The 21,761-nt window shown below is 42.1% G+C and overlaps 1 long non-coding RNA gene across 2 annotated transcripts in view; it reads right to left on the minus strand.

The window, feature by feature from the left end:
- LOC118522109 (uncharacterized) overlaps positions 1-21,761 on the minus strand; it is a 273,431-nt gene that overhangs the window by 50,813 nt on the left and 200,857 nt on the right. For both annotated transcript variants that reach the window (XR_013445791.1, XR_013445790.1), the window contains one exon: positions 21,254-21,372. This is a non-coding gene — a long non-coding RNA (uncharacterized LOC118522109). The remainder of the gene's footprint in view (positions 1-21,253; positions 21,373-21,761) is intronic.

Raw genomic sequence — 21,761 nt, forward strand, 5'->3', positions numbered from 1 at the left:
AATAAAATTTCACAGGGAGCAAATAGAGATTAAAGAGAGAAGCCCAGTGACAGATCCCTGGGGAACAGCCACCCCTGGGAGCTGAGGACGAGCTGCCAGCAGAAGAGACAGGGAAGGAAGCAGGGGCATTGATGGGGTGAGAACCAGAGGGGGCGTTGGCCCGGGAAACAAAGCAGGGCACACTTCCAAGATGGAGATGATAGTCTATAATATCCAATGGGAGGAGGTGGATCCTGTAAGGGAGCTACTGGATGTGGTTAACCAGCAGGTGCTTGATGCCTTCGGGGAAGACAGGTTCAGGAGGCTCCAGAGGCAGAAGCAGACTGCAGTGGAAATGACCAGAGAGGCCCTTCTGGAGAAACTCGGGGGTGAAAAGGATCCGAAATGGGAGCTTTAGGTGGAAAGAAGTTTGTGGGAAGATACTTTGAGGACAGAAGTAGCCTGCAGGGAGAATGCAGTGGAGAATAGAACACAGTCAGGTCTGTGTACAAGCGAAGGAAGACATCATTCCAGTTTCCAGCAAGAGAGGAATGGGATTAAAAATATACTTGGTTCCTGTTCTCATCCTCCCTTTCTTCATTCCCTTCCCTCATCCTTTCCTCTCTATCCCCCTCACCCCAGAGCCCAAGCAGGGTGAGGCGGGTCACCAGACAGGGGTGGGTGAGGGCAGCCCGTGCAGGGCGAGCAGGAGTGGAGGGGAGGGCACTGGAGCCTGGTGAGGCAGGTGTCCATGCAGGGCAAAAGCTGGGTAGGGGTCCAGCAGAGCTGAGTGGGGTGCAGAGGGCGTATTCCATGAGGTGGAACACTGAGGCCATTGGGTATTTCTTACACAGGAGGACTGACCCAATCAGTACACATGGGAAGAATAAGGGGCTGAATTGCTCACTGCTAAAGAGGAAGTCACAAATATGAAAGGAGAGAGACTTAGAATGAACTCTGGTTTTGTAGTGGAAATGACACAGGTGTAAGCACACGGATTTCAATGTATGTCATTAAACATCGAAACAAACATAGATACAAGTGCAGGTGTATATAATATAACAACACACACGTTTCCCTAGCTTTGTCTACTGAGGGGGCTGAAAAGGCCTGGTAACAGCAAACTTGCAATAACAATGAACACATCTAGTACTAAAACGTGACTTTGAAATAGCATTCTTAGCTAAAAGCAACCAGGAGAGATGGCTGGTTCCAGGGTTGGGTACAGGGAAGTACAAGATGAAACTGTGCCAGAAAACAAGGAAGTGCTCTTGGGAGGCAGGTCAAAGGAGGCAGAAGCCAGCCTGAAGTGGCTTCCACTGCTCAAAATGGTGATGAGCTGAGACCAATATAATGCCAATAAAAGGTTATGCCCATTGAGTGAAATAGGAAATGATGAGTCTGTACAAATAAATAGATTAATTGGGTGATATAAAGTTTGCCAAGGAACAGGTATTGACTTAGTTTGATGGTACCTCCTACTAGGCACTTATTAACTACGAAGAAACAAAGAGTAACTTCACAGAGAGAGGGCTGGGTGACACCACTTGACTCCAGTCCATGTGAACATCCTCAGCAACAGGTCACACTGAAATCGTGGGCCACCTGAAAGAAAGCTGTCAGTGAGGACACAAGATCGCTTCGGTGATATTCCTGTTAGAGACGCTGACCTTGAATCTAATCATCAGGAAACATCAGATGAACTCAAATTGAGGGACAGTCTGCAAAATAAGCTGCCTTTAATTTTCAAACATGTCGTGAAAGTTCAGGAAAAACTATGGAACATTCCAGACTGAAAGAGTCAAGAGACATGAAAACTGTATCTAACGAACAAATTTAATCCAAACATATTTGGCGCTTTTGCTCTTTCGCCATCACCACGCAGAGCTTCTCCCTCGGTAGCAAGTCCCTCAGCCTGGGCTCTTGAATGAACACGTGTGGACCGGACGTGCACCCAACCTGCCATCCATGCAGCTCGGAGCAGAGCCGTGCAGCCAAGCCTAGCTCAAAGCAGGGGGCTCCAGCGACCCACAGCGACAACTTCTTTCTCGTAGTGTGAAACAGACTAAAAACTGTTGGAGGAACTTTGAGTTGAGGTGGAATGACCCACAATGGAACTGGGTCACCAAGGAAACTGTGGTCTCTCTTAGGATCCGCAAACCCCTGGTTCCAGTTCTCTAATCGGAAGACAACAGGTTCGGGAAGCTGCCATGCCCAGGATCCGGCTGTTGCACCAGCAGAAAAGAGGTGTCGTGCCCTGCTTCTCAGTACCTACGAGCCAGAGCCTGGACCCTGGAGTCTCTACCACAGAAAACAAGACCCTTCCACAGTTCAGTTCCACTGGGTCAACAGTGGAAACTGCAAAACCCCTGCCCTCTGTCCCACCTGCCAGACCCCACTAAGTACAGCTGATTGGACGGCTTAAATCACAGGCTCACCCTTCTCCCCAAGGAAACCTTGGACATGAAGTTTTAGACTCTGAAATCTTTATTACAGAAGGGCGTGCTAGAAGGAGGATGGAGCAGATGTGGAATGTCAAACCACCATATTTATCAAAGAGGGGAGGGGAGCAAGGAAGGAAGGAAATAATATAGTTCATTTAGACAACGGAATATTATACAGTAATGAAATTGAATGATCTAAAGGTAAGGAAATCAATCTGTAAATCTCAATATATTTTGTGCAGAAAAGGAAGTCATAAAACAATAGAATTTAATACTATTTATATATAGTTAAAAACACTGCAAAACAATACTATGTATTTTTTAAGGAAGCAAAAATATGTAGCAACATTCTAAAAGCATGCATTGGAATGATGGATAGTGGGTTTACCTCTTGGGAGGGAGGAGTATAGAGAATGACTTTGGGGAGGGTGTCCATAGGGTTGTTTCAGTTACCTGTTGCTGCAATTAACAGGCCATCCCCAAACAGAGTGGCTTTAAAGCCACAGCTACGTATTTGCTCATGATTCTGTGGGTTGGTCGTTGGGCAAGGCTCAGTTGGGGGGGCTCATCTCAGCTCCACGTGGTGTCAGCAGTGCTCACTGCTAGGTCTTTCTCCAGCTGGTTTGTCAGCTGGAGGTGCCTGGTCCCAGATGTCCTCACTTACAGCTCTGGGTCCTCAGCTTTGATGCCTGAACCTCTCTCTGAGAGAGCTCTCCCCATGCACTCCCTCACCCTCCAGGAGGCCAGCCTGGGCTTGTTCCCAAAGTAGCAGCATTCCAGGAGGCTGACAGAGGAAGCTGTGAAGTCTCTCTCTTAAGTCCAAGGCCCAGAAGCCATATAATGTCATTCCACCATATCCTATTGTCCCAACAAGCCATAGGGCCAGCCCAGGGTCAAGGGTTGGAGAAATAGACTCTTGATGGGAGGAGATGCAAAGAACTTAGTCACATTTAAGGTGTCACAAAGGAGCTCCCATTGGTATATAATATTTTATATGTGCAATCTAGCAATATCTATATGATTTGATAATACTGAGTACCGGATATAGTTGTTGATGACATCATTTCCTATACTTGGTCTTTATGTAGGAAATATTTCACAGTTTAGAAAATGAAATTAAAATGGTTGCAACGGATTGATCCCCACACAGGCATCCTACACATAGTAGAGACTATACACTCCTTCATGATCCTTGGAGCCCCAGAGCTGTTCGAGTTCTTGCCCTTTCAGAGCCTGACTGTTCAGCTGCCTTTTCACTTCTAGAATGTAATCCATAGACTAAAAAAATACATGGTATGATAAAAAGCAAGTTATACTTGGAGAACAATTTTTTTGTGTGTCATAGGAGTGCATGGCTGAGTAGGAGTTGGAACTTCTGCAACATGCACTTTAGGCATCTATTTATTGCCACTGATTTTCACTGAGGTTGACAGACTCTTGGGCTAAATTCTGTCCATACATATTCAGAGATACATAGGTAGAGGGTGAACTGGGGTATCCCTGACGGGATCTAGATGACACAGTGAAGCGTGATGGGGGTCCCTTGTGAACAAGGACCATAAGGGGGATGGGGAGAGGGGTGCTGGTCACGCACACGAGAGGCAACAGCAGGACCTAACTGTGACCTGAGTTCATGGTTCCTGGCACATGTGGCTTCTAGTATTGAAAGGGACCCCAGGTAAACCTGGGCATCAGGGAGAAAAGAGACTTTGAGAATTGAAAGGGCTACTTTGATAAAAGCTCTAATGTTTTCAGACCCAAGCAGTCCTGCTCGAGAATCCCAAAAGTCCTAAGGAAGAAGGAGGAACGCTTTCCTTCTGAATTTGTATGAGGGGTAATGAAATCCTGACCTCAAAGCATTTTGATGTTTGCCTAGTATCATCACGATGGAGTGGGGCAAATCCCCCTTGTAAATGGCTTTGGGGGCAATGGCTGTGGGAGGAGAGCTCACATCCTCAGAGTGGCTTTTCTGTGGAAATACAGGCCTGGCGCAGACAGGGCAGACTTGGGGGCTGGCCAGCTAATAGGCCACTTTGTGCAGACACATAGGCATAGCCTTGGGGTTTCCAGAAATATTTTAGGAGGAGGACTTTTCAAAAAGCATCTTCTGCCAGTCAAAGGGATGGGGCCTTGGGTCCATCAAGATTGGAGTTTTACTCTTAATGGGACTTAAGAGGTAACTGACTCTCAATGGCTTTTAGACTATGTATTTGTATTTTCCCAGCATTAATGCAGGCAACATTTAGCATGTCTTTAATTACAAGAAGTTTATGGCATCCATATAGAACTCATTTCAGACTCTAAAGCCTCAGGACACTGTAAACATGTTTATAATGTGTTTTCTTTAAGTATTGAATTTAGTCAGACGATTCCAGAGAACAAACTACCCTACCAGCACTGGGTATGTGCAGGCTCTTTCTTTTATTATCTGACGATTATGATGATGACAATAATGACCACCATCTGCCGCAGGGGCTCTGACACCCTTTCCTCTGCTTACTTACATCAACCTGTCATGAATCCCCAAGTCTTCTATTCTGGGTTAGCTTTTGTATCAGCCAAGGTTTTCCAAAGAAGCAGAACCAAAAGAATGTGTGTATGTACATTTATTTATTGTCAGGCCTTGACTCACTTGGTTATGGAGGCTGAGAAGCCCCAAGGCCTATAGCTGGCGAGCTGGAGACCCAGGAGAACTGATCATGTAAGTTTCGGTCTCAGTCCAAAGACCCAAGAATGAGGAGAGCCAGTGGTGCAGGTAGTTCTGTCCTTAAAGCCAGCAGGCTCGAGACCCAAGAAGAGCCAATATTTCAATTCAAGTCTGAAGGCCAGAAAACACTGATGTCCCAGCAGCTCAAGGTGGTGGGTCAAGGTGGACCCTCACAAGAGGGTCAAGCCTTTTAGTGCTATTCAGGACTTCAACTGGTTGGATGAGGCCCAGCGATGTTAGGGAAGGCAATCTGCTTTATTCAGTCTACTAATTCAAACGTTAACCTCATCCGGACACACCCTCACAGAAGCACCTTGAGGCCAAGATAAGTCAACACATACAATTAACCACCACAGTTTTACTATGTGTGATAAGATTTGCAAATTTTAAATGTGCAATTCAGTGGGTTCTGACACATGCATGGCAGTGTAACCAATACCACAATCATGATTCAGACATTTTTATCGGCTCCTTCTGCCCTTGACTGTCAATCCCCTGCCACCATCCCCTGACCCCTGGCAACCACAGAAATGCTTTCTATCACTATAGTTTTGCCTCTTCTAGAAATTCATATAAATGGAATCATAAAAGATGTGGTTTCTTATGTCTGGGCTTTTCACTTAGCATAATGCTTTTAAGATTCATCCATATTGTTTAGTGTCTCAGTAGTTCATTCCTTTTTATTGCTGAATAGTATTCCGCTGTATGGATGAACCACAATTTGTTTTATTCACTCAGTGAAGGAAATTTAGGTTGTTTCTAGTTTGGGGCAATTATTAAAAGAGCTGCTGTAAACATTTATGTGTAAGTCTTTGTGACAGCATAAGTTTTTACTTTTCTAAGTTAAGCACCCAGGAGGGGGATTGCTAGGTCTTATGGGAAAGTAGAGGGATAAGTTGATAAGAAGGTGCCAGCCAACCTGTTTTCTAGAAGAACTGAATCATGGTGCATTCCCACCTGCGATGTTTGAGAGGTCTGGTTGTTGAATATGTTCCTAATAAATCATATTTCAGGACGATCACAGAAGGAAGTGTGAGGAGGAGCAGAGGGAGAGAACTCCAGCAGAAACTGGGTGCTCTAGAAACAAACTAAGCTACTTGAACTGGGAGAACTTCAGAGCTGAGATATTTGAGGCAAGAGTGAGAAGGAAAAAAGTGTCATAAAGATGCTATTATCACTTCAAAATGTAGGGGATATCTGCCAGAACAAAAACAATTATAGGCTATGAAAATGGCCTGTGGCAGAGAGTTGCAAGAAAAATAAACAAGACTTATTTAGTAAACAAGCCAACGGTTAGGCAAAAAAACAGACCCGATGACTAAAGACAGAGAAAAGCATTCAATTCAGGACATTTCTTTCTTCCTTCCTTCCTTCCTTCCTTTCTTTCTTTTTTTTTTTGGTATTACTCTAACTGCAGCGTGTCCTTGTTATGAAGGAGAGATTTATGTTCTTAAATATTTATTCACTATTAATATACATAGAAGACATCTATCCATATGAGGGTGCATAGCATAGGACAGTGTTTCTTAAACCTTACCATGCATAGGAATCACCTGGGGATCTTGCTAAAGTGCAGCTTCTGAGTCAGCAGCTCTGGGCAGGACCTGCACTTTGGTATTCCAGGGAGGCCATGAGTGAGAACATTCCTGCCGGGCTGCAGGCTGGTGGCTCTGACTGCGGACTCTGGAGTCAGGCTGCACACGTTCAAGTCCTACCTGTGTGATTTAGAGCTGGGTAAATCAGAGCACAGTGCTTAACCGGTCTGCCTTCGTTTTCTCACCTGTAAAGTGGGGGTGCTAGCCGTGCACAGGAATCTCACAGGGGTGTTGTGAGGATTCCATGAATGACTATGCGTCTAGCACTTAGATGAGTGTTGGGCAACCCGTAGGTGCTATGTCACACTCTTCTAGCTTCAGTACGTTCCAATGGCCAAGGCAGCAGCATGCCGAACAGCTTTAAGCCATGCTGATTGAGTGCACAGTGCTTTACTTCCTCCTAGGTCCTGAGCCATACTTCCGTCAGCCAGCAGTTCTACTCGGGGTAATTAAGGGAGCCCCTTCAGAGCCACTAGGCTGAGAGAGCCTTGGAAAAAGAAAACCCAGTGAAAGAATTTCAAAGAGAGAGACTGACCATTCAGTGTGCTTTACCTGTTGGAAGTGTCAGCAGGTTCATCCCCTTGGGGAGACTGGGGCCTCCACACAATAGCTATTCCTACAAGCAGGACTAGTACCGGATGGTGCTCAGACGGTGTGTTTGAAAGAATTTCCAGCCTAACCCGAGGCCCGGCGGGTCGCTGAGAGAGCTGCACCCGCCCGCGTGCACTTCTCTCTAGGAGAGCCAGGCAGTCACTCGGCCACACCAGCCAATGAATAGACACTCTATTGTTGTTTGCCTCCTGCCCCTTTAATCTGCCTCCAGCACCCCTGTAGACATCCTAATTGGTCCTATGGATCCAGCCTTCTCTGGCCTGTCAGCTCTGCTCTGTGTTCATGGCCCGCTTTCATCTCCCTGCTCACTTGGCATATTGCTCTATTCTCATAGTTTCTGATGTTAAAATGCAGCTTGTAGAGCTTGGATGATCTTCATACCATTTCTGCCTGTTAGTAACTGTACTAAAAAAACAGCTGTTAATCTCAATTAGGTTTTGATTGCTAATTAGCAGCTACCTGTCAGGATTAAGCAGCCTTCATCCAGGTCCCTTCAGCTATTTCTTATGCAACCGGTACACTCAGTTTCCATGAGAACCATTTAGCTAGATGCCTCCTCACCCCAAACTGCCACCTCTTCTGTGGCTTTTCTAATCTATCTCCAGGAAGCTCTGAGGTTCCTGGTCTACTTACCTGTTTCCTGGTTTTCTTAATTTCATTGGCCAGCCAGAGTTTCCAATGAACGCCACTTTCTCCTGCCGGTGTGTCTTGGAAGGGAAATCAGGGGATTAATAAGTCCACTAATTGAACTCAGGTTAAGAACCCACGCTTTTGAATTTCATCTTTAGACTTCTGATTTCCAAGCTTGGAAGTTGCCACTCTACCCGAACAACAAGTAAAAAGCTGAACGAGCTGAGAAGTCAACAACTTTTCTTCAATCCATGAGAGAAGGATGGTCTTGGGGCAAACGGCAGCACCCCCAAAGTGGAGAGACTGTCGGGCAAATACAGAGGATCACAATCCGCTGGAGTGCAATGTCTGCGGAGGCGGCGCACACTAGGAAAACTTGAACTCTTAACTGACAAGTTGCTGGAGGCTCAATGAGGACAACTCTGAGAGGGAAAAACTCCAGCAGGATCCAGGCACTGGGGATCCCCACACTTGTGAGAGTTCTCCCTCCAGGAGCTTTACCATGTCCTCAAGGTGCGTATCAGAGCCAAACCCCCACATGCCTCCTGCAGCGAGAGGGGAAAAGGAATGATTTTGAATAATGTCAGGGCCTTCTGTTCGTCACAAGATCTGCCCACCTGCGTGGGTTTTTTTTCAGAACCATAACCTGGAGTCAGGGAAACAGCCAAGGCTGGTCCCCTCTTGCCATTCTGTCCTACCGAACGGGCAGGGGGCTGGGGTTCACCCATGTGAGGCTCACAGTACAGATGCAGGCTGACTCAAACACTGAGATCTACTAGTAGGAGTATAGAGCACCATCCTATCCCCAGGCGTTCTCACTGTGTTACTAAACACTCGCTCACAGCAGTTTCTTTCACACAGTACATCGTGTCTGGCTATCAGGAAAAAATTACAAGGCATACTGAAAGGTGAAAAGCACAGATTGAAGAGACAGAGCAAGCACTGGAACCACTCAGATATGACAGGGATGTTGGAATTATCAGACGAGGAATTTAAAACGACGACGATTAACATACTCAGGGCTCTGATGGGTAGAGTAGACAGCATGCAAGAATAGACGGGCACTGTGAGCAGAGAGATGGAAATTCCAAGAAAGAACCAAAAAGAAATGTCAGAGATCAAAAACACTAATAGAAATGAAGAACACCTTTGATGGGAGACTGGACACAGCTGAGGAAAGAATCTCTGAGCTTCAGGATACCTCAACAGAAATGGCCCAAACTGAAAACCAAAGAGAAAAAAGACTGGGGGGAAAACAGACAAACAAACAAACAGAACAGAGTGTCCAGGAACTGTGGGACAACTACAAAGGGTGTAACATGAGTAATGGGAATAGCAGAAGAAGATGGGAAGGAATAGAAGAAACATTTGAAATCATAATGACTGAGAACCTCCCAAATTACCGACAGAAAGTAAGGCACATATCCAGGAAGCTGAGAGAACACTAAGTGGGATAATGCCAGAAAGCCGAGTCTTACTGTGCGCTGTATGTATACTCAGTGGCAGCTGTTGTGCCACAGTGGCAGAACTGACTAGCTGCCGCAGAGAACTGATTCACAAAGCCAAAAGTATTTACTATCTGACTCTTTGCAGAAAACAATGGCTACTCTAAACTGCATGCCAATTTTCCAAAGCCAAACGGCATGCTTCTTTTCCTATTGGTGAATAAGAGCTCTGAATATAGGTGAGTGCAGGGGGCAAGATGGGGACAGATGGCAAGAGGGATATTTTGACTTCCAGATGAGGAGGTTCAGTTTCTACCTGGTGGCAGTAACTTGTCGGGGGTGCATGCCTGTTTCCTCAGCTCCCAGGCAACTCTTAGAGTCCCCCTTCTCAGAGCTACCACTCCAGAGAGCCATGTTGTATAGAAATCATTCTAGAGAGAAAAATCTCTTCCTCCACTCCTGCTAGCATGGAGGGGGTATGAAATTCTCAGTCTCTGCTCCCCTTTCCCTCCAGCCCCAGCACTGACATTAGGCACCTTTCCTACAGAGAAGGTTGTGCTAAGTGTTATGGGCAGTAGAGAGGGGGTTCTATCGGCCCAGCTGCTAGGAATGTAGACCTTTATTTAATTATCCTGCTGATTGTCTCTTTAGCATCTGTTTTTGACCATGAGCATGGAGTTTTCCTAGAATACAAGTTCTTGAATTCTACGTGTGTCAGAATTACCTGGTGGGCTTGTTAAAATCCAGATGGTTGGGACCCACTCCCCAAACTTCTAACTCTTTAGGTCTACACTGAGATTTAAGAATTTGCATTTTTAATAAGTTCCCAGGAGATGCTGTGGCTGCTGGTCCAGGGACCACCCTTTGAGAATGCCTGGTTTAAGGCTTTATTGGGAAAACAGTTCTCACCTGTGGAGGACCTTTGTCTTTACTGCTTTGGAGTATAGTTTCTCTACTTTCTATCTTCTAGAGCTTCATCAATTTCTGATAATGGTCCTTATGTTATTTGTTTGTTTTATGTAGAATTTGATTGTTCCAAACTATTCTTTCTTATGGATTCCATGGGCATTGGGTACAAGAGAGTAGATAGACACATATGCTTTATCTTCTGCTGTGATTTACTCTTTCCTTGTGATTTCTTCGGATTCATTTATGCTTAAAGAGTACTTCTCATTCTACATTTACCTCTAGCATTTGATAACTCAAAGGTCACCCACTGCAATGTATTTTAGGGTGGTAATTTAACTTTGTTTTTCCAAATAGTTAACCATCTGTCCCAGCACAATTATTCAAAAATGATTCCTTTTCTCACTAATTTATGATGTCACCTTTAATATACACTAAGTTTGCATCTATACTGGGGTCGATTTCTGGGCTATCAAATCCATTACATTGATCTGTCTGCCAATTCTTTTGTCAGTAGCCCACTGCTTTAATTATCTAAGTTGCATTATCTGATAAGGCAAATTCTCTTTCATTAATCTTTACTTTCAATATATTCTGGGTTATTTTTGCCCTTCATCTTCAAAATTACTTTATCACACTCCCCCCCTCCCCATTTATCTTGGGTATTAATGAGGATTTCATAAATCTATTAAGTATTTTGTGTAAGATTGACATTACTTTTCCAATGCACAACCATTAATCTATTTATTCAAGACTACTTTTATATATCTCAAACTTTTGTAGTGCTCTGCAAATAGGTCACATACTTTTTGAGGTATTATCTTTTCTGTGAAAATTATGAACTAGGACTTTATTTTTCATTACAGCTTCTTATTCCCATTTTGAGAGAGTTTTGGGGGTGGAGTAGAGGGAATACTTGCAAGAAGGACCTTTTTATAATAAAAGAATTCAATGTGATTGGGGGTTTTGGCTCTCGAAAGTGGGTGTTTATTTTGGATTTCAGTATTATTTGAATTAATGGCAATGCTTGGTAGTTTCTAGACTTAAAACCCCTAATAATATGCTTGCATTATGCTGAATTTTTGTAATAAAACAAAAAGAATGTTAAAAATCGAATAATAGCAGAAATGTAATTCATAGTTAAGTTTGCCCACCAGTAGGCAGGGACAATGGAGTGCATCAAGCATACAGTTAAGCAGACACCCTCTTTTCCATTTTATCCAAGGCCAGTTCATTCAGCGCCTGAATAGCACTAGAGTATGTCAGCCCCTTAACAATATTTTTTAATGCAGTCAACATTCCCAAATGATATTTCCACGTTGGGATGATGTTTTGCATATTGCCTTCCATTCACAAAAGAGAATGTATTCTTCAGGTAATAAAATCTTACTCTGGTACTAAAGTTCAACTAGGCATGCTCTGAAGATGTGCTAACCTGAAAAATGCAGCTTTATAATACTGAGGGGGTATATGCAACTTAAAGAAAAGATTATCTTAGAACAAAAGCTTACATAAAACATTAAACAACTGGAAGTAGAAAGAAAGAAAGAAATCCCAAAGCCTAAAGTGGTCATCAAATCTATGGTAGCTTGTCAGATCTAAGACCCTACCGTTTTAAGTCACAACATTATTTTATGTATTGCAAAGAAGAAAAAAGATTCTTCCAATAAACTACATCGTGCTGTAGACTGTAAGACTGATTCTAGTTTTAGAGATTTTAAAATTGGGTTGGGGGAGTGTGCTTCTTAGAATCAATTATATATGTTAGACTGTTTCAGAATGACAGACATCTGATTCAGAAATCACATCCCTGGAAACTGAGAGGAAGTGGCACCTTCAGGAAGGGGCTGATCCAGCAGTTCAATATTGTCATTAAAGACCACTATCCCATCACAGGATCAATTTCATTCTCTAAGGCTGGTTCCCCTTGTTGGTAAAACACAGATGCCAGCAGCAAATGGGTTACAGAATTCCATGTTCACATTGAGTCAAAGACAGAGGATTGTTTCCAAAAAATTAAAATTTCCCAGACATCCTTAGCTATCTTCTCATTGTTTTCTCAGCAGTCCAATTCCAGACAGTGTCACCTACCCATCCCTGAACAAACTAGCATTCTATGAGCTGTGTTGTCCCGTATGATAATGACTCACTGTGATGGACCCCTAGAGAGGCAAATGAACCCTCGTCCCAATTTGGTTTGGATGTCAAAGCCAATGAAGCCATATACACACCAGGAGGATATGAGATGTTTGATAATTTACATAATTCAGGTCTCTCAGGAGAGCAGGGCAGGCCTCTCAAGCAGGTTTAAAATGGCTCAAGAGAGCAGGGAAAGGGGGCTGTCCTGATTTTTTATTGTAGTCAGGGTGGGGCCGATGGCAGAGTTCCTGGGTGCAGGCTGGGGCTTGCATGGTTTGAATCTCCCATTGGTTCCAAAGGAGGGAGCACCCAGGCTTTCTTATCTGCTTACACAGATGCAGGCACAAGGGGAAGAGAGAGGGGTGAGGCCTAAAATCAGACGTCAAAAAGTGCAGATTCCTTATTACACTGGCCAAAGGTGATTGTGTACATTTAAATTAATTAAAATTAAATCGAACTAAAAGTTCAAGTCCTCAATCACACCAGGCACATTTCGAGTACTTAAAGTCACATGTGGTCAACTTATAGAACATTTCCACTATCCCCCCGCAAAAATGCTGTCGGATGATGCTGGTCTCCAGAGCAAGTGTCAACAGACTGTATGTGGCCCATGGGCCAGATTCAACCCAGTGTCTGTTTTTGTACAGTATGCTAGCAAAAAAATGGTTTTTCTATTTTTAAGGGGTTAAAAAAATCGAAAGGAGAATGATATTTCATGATGTGAAGATGTCCACAAACACAGTTTTCTTGCAGCTGGGCCACACTCATGCATTTGTGTGTTGTTTGTGCTTTCACACACAATGGCTTGAGCGGTTGTCACAGGGACTGTCATGACCACCAAACACATGAAGTGTTTGCTATCTGGCCCTTCACAGGAAAGGCCAGGAACAGGATGGCCCTTATTCAGTCAGGCTCACTCCTGGGAACTGTGGTGGGGGTCAGCTTCTCTTGAGTCTCCTGGAGTGTGTGGAGGCCTGGGGGATACCTGTTGGGAGGGAGAAAGCAGAGCTAGATGCTGGGTAGCTTCACCACCACCAGCATGTACAACAGCCGATAGGAAACAGACTAACATTTAACTTGTGTGTGGAACAGAACTGGTGGTCTCTGAAGCACATCTCTCTACTCACTAAACAAATGGCATTTCTTACTAGAGCACAGCAACCTTTCCAGAGAAGACACAACACTTGGATTCTACTTTATGTTCATGGTGCCACTCAAGTTCCATGCTTTCTCAGTCCTGGCATATGCACTTTATATTCATCCATGTTATTTCATTGTTACTCCTGGAGTGCATAAGGTACAAAATTTCAAACCAATTCTTTGTGTCAAAATTGTCATCCCCACTTTGTCCCTCTCCCTCTCTCTCCACTTGCCCCAACTTGCCTCCAGTTTTTCTGTCAATCCCTTAGATTTCTTACTTTAAAACATCCCTGTTTTTTAAAATAGACAATTTTATTTTTTTCAAGTTTTAATTTAAATTCCAGTTAGTTAACATATGATATAATATTAGTTTCAGGAGGGGCACCTGGGTGGCTCAGTCGTTAAGCGTCTGCCTTCGGCTCAGGTCATGATCCCAGGGTCCTGGGTTCGAGCCCCGCATCAGGCTCCCTGCTCAGCGGGAAGCCTGCTTCTCCCTCTCCCACTCCCCCTGCTTGTGTTCCCTCTCTCACTGTGTCTCTCTCTGTCAAATAAATAAATAAAAATCTTAAAAAAAAACCCATTAGTTTCAGGAGTAGAATTTGGTGATTCATCACTTACATATAACACCCAGTGCTCATCACAAGTGCCCTCCTTAATCCCCATCACCCATTTAGCCCATCCCCCACCCAACTCCCCTCCAGCAACCTTCAGTTTTCTCTCTATAGTGAAGAGTCTCTTATGGGTTGCCTCTCTCTTTTTTTCTCCCCCCTATGTTCATCTGTTATGTTTCTTAAATTCCACACATGAGTGAGATCATATGGTATTTGTCTTTCTCTGACTGACTTATTTCACTTAGAATACTCTCTAGCTCCATCCACATCCTTGCAAATGGCAAGATTTCATTCTTTTTTATGGCTGAATAATAGTCCATTGTATATATATATATACACCACATCTTCTTTATCCATTCATCGGTCAGTGGACATTTGGGCTCTTTCCATAATTTGGCTATTGTTGATAATGCTGCTAAAAACATCGGCGTGCATGTGTCCCTTCAGATCAATATTTTTGCATCCTTTGGGTAAATACCTAATAGTGTAACTGCTGGATTGTAGGGTAGTTCTATTTTTAACTTTTTGAGGAGCCTCCAAATGTTTTCCAGAGTGGCTGCACCAGTTTGCATTCCCACCAACAGTGAAGAGGGTTCCCCTTTCTCCACATGAGACAATTTTAAAAAGTAATACTCACATTAAAAATGTTTTAACATTAAAAATTCTTGATCTTTTAATTTGTAGAAGTTTCATTCCTACCCATTCATAGATTAACTGGGTTTTTTTTCCCTCAGAATAGGATGCAAATTCTAGAATATGTACTGGAGCAGATTTGATTGATGTTATAGGAACAAATTATTAAAACATCTTTTCATCTGGTTAAAATATCAGTGTTGTGAGTGCCTAGGATGGACTAGAATTGGAGAAGCTCTTTTTAAAAAGGATCTTTTATGTAAAGAATTTGAAGGACGGTTGACTCTAACATGTCTTACTTTTTTTTTAAGGATTTATTTATTTATTTGAGAGAGAGCGAGCGAGCACACATGTGCTGTGAGGAGGGGCACAGGGAGAGGGAGGGAGAGAGAGAGGGAAACACAAGCAGACTCTGCGCTGAGTATGGGGCCCAATGCAGGGCTTGATCTCACAACACTGAGATCACGACCTGAGCTGAAAACAAGAGTTAGACACTTACCTGACTGGGCTACCCAGGTGCTCCTAAAGTGTCTTACTTTTTTTTTTTTTAATTTCTTCCAATGTTCTGGGACTATATAGAGGTGGTGGTTGCACAACACTGTGAATGTAATAAATGCCATTGAACCGCTTGTTTTAAAATGGCTAATTTGATGTTATGTAAGTTTCATTTCAATAAACAAAGAAAAGAGAGGGGAAAAAATGTCTTCCAGTGGGTTTATCAAAGTGGAATTTCACTGCAAGTCAAATAGAGGAGTGTTTCCGTGAATGGTCAATGAGCTTTAAATGAGAAGCTTTGGCCCTGACTTTGTAAATGTTATAAGTCACGCTTCTTTCCGTTGCTTGCCGATGAATAAAGTTTGTGGATTTTAAGAAAAGTGAACGAAGAAAGGCGAGGGGTTGGGTTAACAAAAAAACAAAAGAGGGATGTCAGGTGAGAATATTTCAACTTGACTTGTTTTGGAAGAGCTATTGTGGTATTGATGTTGTGGAAGCCCAGAAAAAGCCCATTGTTGCTCTGATCGCTAATTGGTTTTGAATGGAACAAATTGTGGATTTTAAAATTTATGTTGTCCCCCCACAAAGCTTTTCTCTCCTTAAAAACAAAAGAAAAAAGTGCCTTTATTGAAACCATTTATGGCTTTTGGCAGAGATGGAGGGGTTTTTTGTGTTTTTGGTTTTTTTTTAAAGGCACACAGCCCTATTGAAAGAGCTCCCCACCTCACCCTCTGCCAAACAGGGTGGGAGGACCAGCAGGCGCTTCTATCAGAAATGCTGATGTATATCACTGGAGGGAGGGAGGCTGCCAAGTCCAAGAAATGGGCTGTAGGGGCCCAAAGGGATTGAATTTCAGGAGAGAGAATGGAGAGGAAAAGCTTAAGGAGCAAGCTTATGTCTGTTCACATTTCCTTCCTGCTTCTCAGAGAGCATAAGGTTTAATATTCAGGTGAGAAATATGACAGCAAAAGGCATGACAAATGAGTTGTTTGGAAAATGCATTCTAGACATGTAGAGGACCCATGGCTACATCTGCCCACTGCAAGGTCCTCTGAGGCCAGGCAGGGAAAATTGTCCCCAGCAGCTGCCCCCACTATTAAGGTCCACCTCTGCATCCTCCATCACCAGCCCACATGAAGTCTTCAGCCTGCCCAGCACGATAGCAATGTGAGGGAGGGAATCGGGTGGGGTTTTGTTCTACCCCTTTCTATCTGAACACATTTTATTTGGGGGAAGAAGCCAAGGAGTAGGGGCCTGAGAGACGCGGCATCAGCTGAGCATAAAATGTTAATATTTTCCTTACCTCACACATCCGATTCTCCAGTTTGCACATGCTTTTTTCCACATATCCTTTGAAGCTCTTTGAAGACAAAGAAGCTCTCTATCCTTTGCCCAGAAAAGTTCCACATGCAAAGAGGTCCTTTCAAGTGAGCTTTTAATCACACCAGAGACAAGTTGGCCCTGTAGTTTCCTGTATGTGGCTGGCATACTGCAGACCATGTTATTCTCAAATTGAAGATGTTATCTCCCAATCCCTGCAGATTATGTGTCTAGATATCTTAGAATAGAAGGGATGTGCTGATAACCATATTAAAATCATAAAAATATCATTATGTTTTTCAAGGTAGAGTCAGGTTTAGTTAATCAGAATTGGTTTGCGAGATTCCATTTGTTTCTGTGTTTAAAATAGTGTCAGGTTGACAAGTCTTTTGTTCTCACACTATCACATTGGCTTCTATTCTAATCTGTGTGATACCAGGACAATACAGATAAGCTAAACGTGGTTTAATCAATTCTGACTCTTCTGATCTGACTGATATTTTTGCATGGATTTTGATTAATCAGAAATGTATAGAATATTCATGCCTCATCCCATAGTTATGACAGGTGCAGACTTTGGTTTTCATATGTTCAGAATGATGCCACAATTCAAAGTGTCCCTTTCATCTGACATACTACTAATTGAATGATTTCTTTTATTATTTGAAATAATAGAATAGCCTGTTAGCTTTATACTTTTGAAATAGGTAATGGGAAATGTGGTTTAGAAAAGCTTCTGTGAAGTGTTATGAAGGGTAAATAAATTTGTAATAACATAATTCACATGCTTTCTCAACACAAGAGAATTTCTGAAGATTTTATTGACTTGAGAAGAATAATGAAGAAAATATCCAAAATGGACTCTATGGCAAATATCAAATGATTCAAATAGATATAGGAGGTGGAAAAAATATACGGGAGGCGCATATTCTTTTACCTACAGAGGGAGTGTATTTTTCCGTTCTCCATTGGGACCTTTAATTCCAAATCCCTAAAAACACTGCCACAAGGAAGGGTAGAGGCATGGGTGGACAGAATGGGATCTGGTCTTAAACACAGGGCAGATTTCTAGTTGTCTCATCAAAAGCAAACAGACATTTTCTGCTCCATCTGGGGATGCAGAAAGCTGGAAAGAGTATCACACTCATCCTTACAAAAACAGTAATAGCATAATAGCAGCAAACACAGCAACAACAGACACACACAAAAACAGACAAATAGCAAATCCACATCTCTATTTCCCCTATCAGAGAGGTAAGGAATGACAGGTGCTTACAAAGACAGAGGAGGTGAGAATATTTTCTTACCTGAGATACACGCACCCGGACACTAGTAAGAAGAACTTAGCTAAAATTGTTAAGTCGGTGAAGACTGAGTGCAGGTCAGCAAAGCCTAAGTAAAGGTGAATAATGTACAGAAAACAAGATTGCCAGGGGCTTTAGATTTTTACCCTCTTGTACACTCTTTTCTATTAGCTTCCCCATGTGCTCACAAAAAAATAATGGTGAGGGTCTTGAGAAAGCATCCTTTGAAGGGCATGCTTGCAGGAGGTGAATGGCAGCGCTGTGGGAAAGGGAGGACTCCCTTCTCCCTGATCCTTCCCCTACCTCCCCTATGGAACATAAGCCTTAAACTTTAGGAAGAAGGACCACAAACATGGTCACTCTTAAGTACGGTGAAAACCCAGCAGGGAAGAGGCAGGAATACTGAGAAAGCAGTGAAAGCCCATGAGACTCAAGGGCACAGTGACTGTGTAAGTCTGTCATATTATCTGAACATTAGAAGCCCCTGTAACATCACCAGGCTAACACATGTCAAGTAGTGGGGGCTTCTGCAGGGAGAATTGCAATAGTGTGGAAAGAGACTGTCTCTGAGGTGCAGCAAAAATGGATGACCTAATGCTAAGGGTAAGGCAGCCACTGAGAAAAAGCCCATGACAAACCAGCCCCGATTTTCCACACAAGTCATCACTAGAGGCATTTGAAGCACGTGGTGCATTGTGGGTAGCCATAGCAACAATTAACCCTAAACACAGCTCACATCCTTATTGGATTCATTTAAAACGGTAGAGTAAAGGACTAGTGTAAGAAAATTTTGCCCATTTTCAGCATAAAATTACTTGTCTCAGTCTCTACTGTTCTACACAAGATGTCCAGCTCTCAACAAAAAGTTATAAAGCAGGTAAAACAAAATAAGGGAAAACAACACACTGCAAAGAGACAAAGCAAACAACAGAACCAAACTCAGGACACAGATGTTGGAACTTTCAGACAAAGAATTCAATATAACTATGATTAATATGTTAAAGATTCTAATAGGAAAGGAGGACAATATACAAGATAAGATGGGTAATTTCAGCAAAGAAATGAAAACTATAAGGACAAGTCACATAAAAATGCTTAAATGAAAAAAGTATAGTAACAGATCCTTCAGTATTGCCTTCAAGAGCCTCATCAGTAGACTCAACACAGCTGGAGGAAGAATCAGTGAACTTGAAGATATGTCAACATAAATTACAAAAACTAAAACACAAAGAGTAAAACTAATGCTAAGTAAACAAATAGAACAGAGCTTCTAAGAGCTGTGGGACAATAAATGGTTCAGCATAGGTATACTTAGAATCCCAGAAAGAGAAGAGAGAAGAAATAGTGGCTGAAAATTTCCCCAAATTAGTGACAAATATCAAATTGCAAATTTAAGAAACTCTGAGAAGACCAAGCAAGATAAACACTAACCACGTACACACATACACACGCTCTCTACCAGCATCAGATCCAAAGTGCTCAAAACCAAGGGAAGGGGGAAGAAATCTTAAAGGCAGCTAGAGAAAAAAAATACAATACAGATAGACAAACAAAGATCAGAATTACAATAGACTTCTTGTCAGAAGCTATACAATCCAAAAGACAATGAAGTGACAATGGCACCAAAAGGAAAAAAAAGGAAACTGTCAAATTCAGAATTCTACCCTGGAAAAAATATCTTCTAAAAATGAAGGAGGAATAAAGAATTTATCAGACAAATAAAAACATAATATTTATTGCCATCATATGTGTCCTGCAGGAAATGTTTTTAAAAGGTCTTTAGGCAGAAGGAATATGATATCAGACAAAAACTTAGATTGATACAAAATTAAGAACTGTGGTATGGTATAAATTCCCATTTTCACTTTTAGCTTCTCAAAAAGATAACAGAGTATCTAAAGCAAAAAAATCATAATTTGATTCTCAAAATGAATGCAAAATTTTCTTGGCAAAATCCAACATCAGTCCATGATTAAAACCTCCCAGGAATCTAGGAATAGAGGGGAACTCTCTAAAGATAAAAGGCATTTACTGGGAGCCTACAGCTAATATCATATATGGAGACTGACTGCTCTCCTCCTATGATGGGGAACAGGCAGGAATTTCTTCTCTTACCACTTTTATTCAACATTGACTAGAAGTCCTAGTTAGGGCAATAAGGTAATAAAAAGAAATAAAAGACATACAGATTAAAAAAGAAGAGATAAAATTCTCTGTCACAGATGATATGATTACCTATTATGAAATTCCAAAGAAACTACAAAGAGGTCCTAGAACCAACAGGTAGTTCAGCAAGGCCACGAGATACATGGTCAATAGGTAAAAATCAATTGTATTTTTATATATAAATAATAAAAATGAGAATTTGAAATTAAAAAACAACAGTATCATTTACAATTAGCACCAAATGCAGGATCCATATCTTTAAAAAACTACCGATGAGAGAAATCAAAGAAACCTAAAGAAATGGAGAGATATACTATGTTCATGGGTTGACTCAATATTGCTGATATATCAGTTCTCCTCACACTGACCAAGGGAATCAAAGAAATTTCAGTGAAAATACCAGGAGGATATTTTATTGATATTGTTAAGTTGTTTATAATATTTATATGAAAGAAGAAAGCAACGAGAATAGCCAAAACAATTTTGAAAAAGAAGAACAAGGTTGCAGGACTCACACTAGGTGATGGCAAGAATTACTATAAAGCTATGGTAATCAAGACAGTGAGTTATTGGCAAAAGGATGGACACTTAGATCAGTGGAACAGAAGAAAGATTCTAGAAAGAGATTCACACATCGGTGAGAACTGATTTTTGACAAAGGTACAAAGACAATTCAAGAGAAATGATAATCTTTTTGAGAAATGGTGCTCGATCCCTATACAAAAAATTTTACTTTGACCCATACTTCCGTACCTATTATAAAACTTAACTCAAAGTGGACCACCGACCTACAGATAAAATGTAAATCTATAGAATTCCTAGAAGTCAAGGGAATAAAATCTATGTCAAATTATACTTGGTGAGTAATGGTTAGATTATGCAAAATGTTAAGTTCCTCTCCTATCATGGGATTCTTCATATCCCTGAGCCTCCTCTGAGTACCTGCTCACAGAGTACCAAGTCCACATGCAGAAGTGGCACTCATTGGCCCCCCAACAGATGCAGGTCATCATGACTGGTGAACAGATTCCTTTCTATTGCCCATCTTTTCCTCCACATCTGTCTAGCTCCACTTGGCTATGAGGTTCTCATTCCATGCGTTACAAGAAAAGTAAATCACAACAGACCTAAAAACGTGGATTTTCTCAGTTGGCTCTTGCTTCTGTCCAATTTTCCTTCTTTTGGGACCCCTCTGTGTCAGTCACTGGCTGATCAGTCTTCGCACCAGGTCCTGATTTAGTATAACCTGCAATTTTGATGAACACACAGAAGGATTCACTCCCTCTTCCAAATTAATGATGAAAGTGTTAAATAAGGCCATCCCCGACAGCCACCTCTGTACCTTCCTACAACGAGATACTTTGCAATTTATCAATAACCTTTCCTTGTGATCTTGTAGCTAATTTTGCAAATAAAATTTCCTGAGACATATCAAATCTTTACCAACATTGTATGACATCTCTTGCATTTCCCCTTCATCTATTCATAACTGTCAAAAAAAGCTATTGTGCTGGCATGATTTGTTTCTTTGAAGCCCAAGCCACTTATTGTTCCTGATATCATCACTTTCCTGCTACTTAACCACACACGCATTCGCACACACACGCAATTATTACAGCTGGAACTGATGTTTAC

Source organism: Halichoerus grypus, chromosome 2, assembly GCF_964656455.1.
Source record: "Halichoerus grypus chromosome 2, mHalGry1.hap1.1, whole genome shotgun sequence".
Taxonomy (NCBI): domain Eukaryota; kingdom Metazoa; phylum Chordata; class Mammalia; order Carnivora; family Phocidae; genus Halichoerus; species Halichoerus grypus.